This window comes from Panthera leo, chromosome B1 (genome assembly GCF_018350215.1).
Source record: "Panthera leo isolate Ple1 chromosome B1, P.leo_Ple1_pat1.1, whole genome shotgun sequence".
Classification (NCBI taxonomy): domain Eukaryota; kingdom Metazoa; phylum Chordata; class Mammalia; order Carnivora; family Felidae; genus Panthera; species Panthera leo.
The window spans coordinates 105,694,814-105,701,128 of NC_056682.1; the positions used below are offsets into that span (position 1 = coordinate 105,694,814).

The window sequence follows — 6,315 nt, forward strand, 5'->3', positions numbered from 1 at the left end:
TCAAACCTGTAAAAACATAACAAAACAGAGTAAAATGCTGGTTACCAGGATATGGAGAATGGGGGGATAAGATTGATGGTATTTAAGGTGAGTAGTAAACAGGCCATAGAGATCCTAATGCACAATATAATGAATAGAGACAATAATATTGTACTATAATTATGTAATGTGATAAATATTGCTTCAGTGGTGATATTACAATACATATATGCATCAAAGTAACATGATGTGCACCTTAAATTTACAAAATATAACGTGTCAAATTAAATTTTTGAAAAGAATAAAGGATGACCTAACCAAACTGGATTAAAATGTGATCATGAATATCAAATTCTGCAATATTTGACATTATAACTCCCTAGTTTTTGAAACTGCATTCCGTTAGCCTTCTGGATTCTGGATTCAAATCAATCTTTTTCTAGTCCTTCTTTTAAATTGCTTTTGATGTTTTATCCTTTTATGCTCTGAAACTCCATGTTTAATAGGGTTTTATTCTCCTCTTTGCAGCCTCTATATTCTTCCTTAAGCATCTCAAATTTCTATTATCAGAATCCATCTGTCTTCCCAATCCATCAGTCTTTATTCTGAGCAGGATATATCATCTGTTGATAAAGATGTGATTGTGTAAAGATGGCAATTAGAGAAGTTTGAAAATGTTTACAAAAACAATTTATTGGAACGCAACACAAAGTCAACTAAGAATAAGAAAAAAAGCTTCAGTGAGAAATAAATATATTGAGAAATAAACGTAATTTGAAATCTAGAGCTTTGTGCTGCAACTGATTGGTGTGTTCCAAGAGTGTTCACAATTCCAGAATAAGAAGCTCAGAACACTAATGTGGCATTATTAGCAGAAGGAAAGAGGGATTCAGGGATGGGGGCAATCTTGTCACTTAAATGCTCAGGACTGGAAAGTATTAAGATATGAGTTCTGTGGGTACAAGGAATTGTCTGTTTAATTCACTGTCGCCTATAATCATGCTAGTATCGGTAGTTGTTTAATCAATATTTATATCAATGAATCAAAAATCTGGATGGGAGAACCATTACTGACAATGCACATGGTGGATATTCTAGGAGACTTTATTAAATTGAATTTTCTTTAAAATATAGTCAGTTTTAAAAATTGCTAGTTTAGGAATGAACTTATCCAATGTGTCATTCTTCTTTTTTCTAACTGAACATAATCATCAAATGACAATGTTAAAAACGTTAGGTTTGGGAAGGGTAAGTTTGAAAAGAGGGTTGAATGATAAATATAGCATGTGCTTTTATTTCTTGGTCTGATTAGATTAGTATTGATTTTCTTTGTGTTGACAGCAAAGTGTTTTATGCCTGTTTGGATTCATCTTTCTAGTTCATTTATTGTTGATGGAGAACACTAAGTATCAACTATAATTTTCTTAGAGCACAGATATTCTGTTATCAGTGGCAGTTCTGAGGTTATCAGAGAAAAAAAATGTGTGTAGAACCATTAATATGCCTAAGGGATATTCATGTATGGGTTTTAGAAAGATTGCTTTGATAACTAAATAGTTTTATTTTATATATTATTCTTATTATTAATTAAAATTTTATTTTATTTTTTGAGAAAAAAATTTCCTTTAATGCAGTAATTGACCTATTTTGACCACATGCCAGTTCTCTAGTTAGGAGGAGGTGAGAAACCTAATAGTCTCGTTTTATTTTATCTATAAACAAAGGAATAAAGTCCCCAAAGGACATTGGGTACTAAAAGAGAAAAGAATAATTTTTGGTCTGTTTTATTGAATAACTCCATTAATGACGTGTTTCATATGCAGCTAGAATTTCAGTTTCAAAGAACTAAGAAGTAAGAATTAACAGAAAGGATGGGGATCTTTAGCTAGGTTCCAAAAACACTGAGCAAAGTCAGAGTTCACTCATTTTAGTGATCTCTCTTAAGAGTATAAAGAAACCACAGTATTTACACAGCAAGATTGCAACTTTGTGTTTCTATCATATTGATAGAATATAACTGATATTTTGTAATGTTAATTAGATAATGAATAAAGTAACAATTGGTCCACAATATTCAAAAGACTTTATTCTACATTGAAAAATATGGTCATGTATTTCATTTGTCATTGGGTAAAGAAAATCCATACTGCTTTTGTGTAAATTTAACTTCTCAAAAAACATAGTCACAAACAAGCAACTATGGCATTTGTATTATTGGAAGTATTAACTTTCATTTAAAACACATACTTTTTGAGAAAAAGTTAGGGTTTTAATTTCCTCTGTTTTCAATGTTTTGTAGGAGTATTTCGAACTCAGGGGCAATCAATATGTATGTTGAAGGCGAAAGTGGGACAATAGGGAAAAAATTGTCCTTTTGTATTTTCTTTATTACAGTAGAAACATAGCAACAATAATCTTGAGTGTTGATTTTACTGGGCTAATCCTTTATTGATTTGCTTGTCAAATTAGCTCTATAAATAGTATGTTAATAAATGAATGATAATTAAATTAATAAATGCATAAAATAAAACCCAAAATAATACCCAAACTATCACAGGGATCATTTTCTGTTAGTTGATGACTAACTTCCTTCAGGCTCTCTGCTCTAATGCTATCTTCTTAGAGGGATGTGTTGGACATGAACATATGCTGCTGAGCTTTTGTGACCTTGGAAGCATAACTGATGCCCCCAACCAGTTCCACTATCATGTTGAACCAAAGCTATGATTCCTAAGGGCTGCTCTGAGCCAATAACTGACTGTAATGGGAGTAACTAATGATAGCCCATTCCTTGAAAATGAGAAACTCTCTAAACAGGCGACTCTAGCTTGAAAACTGTCTGGTCGAAATGTGTTTAAAACTGCAGTGAAGTCTGAGATTCCACATACTCTGTTTTCTTCCTCTCTGTTACAAGGTGTTCTGAGATCTCACGCTACCATCTCTGGCTCTGCTCCTTCATCCTTCATGGACATTTTCCTCAATAAAGCTTTTGCTCATCTGACCCATCTTGGTGTCTGCTTTTGAAGAACCCAAACTATCACAGAGCATCCCCTGGTCATTTTCTGTAAAATATTACCCCATCATTTTCCAGTTTTTTAGCCCAGCTTCTTCTTCTTCTTTTTTTTTTAAAATATAATTTATTGTCAAATTGGCTTACATACAGCACCCAGTGCTCATCCCAGTAAGTGTCCTCCTCAATTCCCATCACCCATTTTCCCCTCTCCCCCACCCCTCCCACCCACCCTCAGTTTGTTCTCTGTATTTAAGAGTCTCTTGTGGTTGCCTCCCTCCCTCTCTGTTTGGAACTATTTTTCCCCCTCCCTTCCCCCATGGACTTTTGTTAAGTTTCTCAAGATCCACATATGAGTGAATACATATGATATCTGTCCTTCTCTGAAGGACACTCAGCATAATACCTTCCAGTTCCATCCACGTTGCAAATGGTCAGCTTCTTTTTTTTAAATTAACACCTATTATCTTGTATCTGTTTATTTTCTCTCTCCCTCAGTAGAATGTAAGATCCTTGAAGGTGGAGAATTTATTTCTTTAGTTCCTATAATGCAGCATTCGTACTAGTGCCTTTTGTGTGGTTGGCTCCAAATATCTGTTGAATGAATAAATGCAGGAAGAAAGAGCCTAACACAGGTGTCGATTCTGCCTATAGTGAAATTTAGTAATAACAGCGTTAGTTTCTGTGTTGCTAAACACCCCTGTCGGTAAATAACTGAGAACATTTTAAGCATGTTGTAAGAATCTTTTGGTTATCTATCTGATAATGATTGAAGTAAGAGTTTCAAACTTTTAGTTATTAAATTATTTTTTAAACTCTTCAGCATTGCTAGAAGCAGCCTATACACAAAAGAGCCCTCGTAGTTTTGGTCCCCATTAAAATGGTATAAATAGTAATCACTGAACCCCTTCAGCCTTTCCTTTTTTTTAAATATCACCCAGAAATTACTTCTTTAGTTTTTTAAGTTGAATTGTAATTAACATATGGTGTTATATTAGTTTCAGGTGTATGATATGATTCAACAATTCTATACATTTCTTGGTGCTCATCACAATGAGTGTACACTTAATCCACTTTATCTGTTTCATCCATCCCTCCACCCATCTCCTCTCTGTCATCAGTTTGTTCCCTGTATTTGTGCATTTTTTTGTTCCCCTTTTTTGTATTTATTTGTTTTGTGTCTTACATTCCACATATGAATGAAATCATATGGTATTTGTCTTTTTTTGACTGACTGATTTAATTTAGCATCATACCCTCCAGGTCCATCCATGTTGTTGCAAATGGCAATATTTCATTACTTTTTAAAAAAATTTTTTTAACATTTATTTATTTTTGAGACAGAGAGAGAGAGAGCATGAACAGGGGAGGGTCAGAGAGAGAGAGAGGGAGACACAGAATCTGAAGCAGGCTCCAGGCTCTGAGCTGTCAGCACAGAGCCCGACGCGGGGCTGAACCCACAGACCATGAGATCATGACCTGAGCCGAAGTCGGACGCTCAACTGACCGAGCCACCCAGGCACCCCAAGATTTCATTACTTTTAATGGCTGAGTAATATTTCATTATATATATATAGTAATATAACATATTTCATTATATATAATGTATAATAATATATAAGATATGTATCTATATAAACTTCTTAATACATTCATCTATCAATGGACACCTAGGTTGCTTTCATAGCCTAGCTATTATAAATAGTGCTGCAATTAACACTACATACATACATCTTTTCAAATTACTAATTTCATTTTTTTGTGGGTAAATATCTAGCAGTGGAATTACTGGATCATATGGTAGTTCTATTTTCAATTTTTTGAGGAACCTCCATACTGTTTCCACATTGGCTGAACCACTTTGCATTCCAACCAACAGTACACGAGGGTTCTTTTTTCTCCATTCCTCGCCAAGACTCATTCCTTGTCTTTTTGATTTTAGCCATTCTAACAGGTGTGGGGTGATATCTCATTGTGGTTTTGATGTCTATTTCCCTGATGATTAGTGATGTTGAACATCTTTTCATGTGTCTGTCATCTTTAGTCTTCTTTGGCAAGATCTTTAGTCAGGTCCTCTGCCCATTTTTTATTGGATTATATGTTTTTGTTTGTTTTTTGTTTTTTGCTTTTTTTTTGGTATTGGTCTATGTAAGTTCTTTACATATTTTGGATATTAACCTATTATCAGATAGGTTATTTGAAAATATCTTCTCCCATTCAGTAGGTTGCCTTTTTGATTTGTTTATAGTTTTCTTCACAGTGCAAGGAAGAGCTTACTTTAAAACACATGTTATTCCAAGTTACCACAATGATAAACTAAGCTAATGTCTATCATGATATGCTATAGAATACATCCCTTCTCTCATGTTAATTATTATTACTATTAATTATTATTATATGCTGATTTCAACTCAATCAGGTGAGATGACTAATTACCTCTGAAGTAAATTACTATATTGATCTTTCTCCTTACTCTAAGTAAATAGACTACATTTCCACAGGTTTAAGTAGGAAGTGTTTATAAAGAAATATTAATAAGCTCGCAGCAACAACTCTAAGACCACACCGTAGAACTTGGTGGTTAACTAATACTGCTGATCCTAATGCTTCAGTGTCATTTTGAAAGGGCTATCATAATTATTTATTATTTTATTTTTAGCCTTTAAATCATTTTATTACTCAAAATAAGCTTCATTTTATTACTTAGTTTTCTAACTGTGCCTTTAACAGTTTCAGGATTTTCTGCTTCTCAATACAGAAAGCACACTTGATCCAGTCAGGGACACATGTAGCACATATGGAACCACCATAGGCCCTCTGACATGTTTTTTTCATTTTAGACAGCCTCATAAGAACTTTAGTTCTTATAGCATGGACCCTTTGAAGTCAGCCTGAAAACATGTCACATGCAGATTTTGGTACTTTCGCAAACCTCTGGGTATAAAAGCAAACAATTCTATTAGCAGGGGTTTGCAATAGCCTAGTTTTGCTAGAGGCTGTATTGTAGGATAGCTTATGACAGTATGTGAAACACTGGACCATTCAGAATGCCTCTAGACATATCCCTGGAAAAGCAAAGGCCACCATTATTACCATAAACTCACTGCCTTCGCTCCTGTGTGCTTCGACAGTTTTGGTGTCCTGTTATTCCTGGCTTGTTTCCTGATGTGACTTCCTTATGAATCAGTCTCATGCAGCTGCTTCAAACTGGCAGAGCCTGTCACATGTCCACAAGCTAGCGGAAGAGGTGATTAGAAATATAGAGTTTCAATTTGGGAAAACGAGATATACAATGGAGGGGCAATGGAAACACACATTGAATGCTT

At 34.4% G+C, this 6,315-nt stretch overlaps 1 pseudogene; it reads right to left on the minus strand.

Annotated features, from left to right (window-relative positions):
* Positions 1-5,692: 5,692 nt before the first annotated feature.
* On the minus strand, positions 5,693-6,031 carry LOC122217023 (annotated as a pseudogene).
* Between the last annotated feature and the right edge of the window lie 284 nt (positions 6,032-6,315).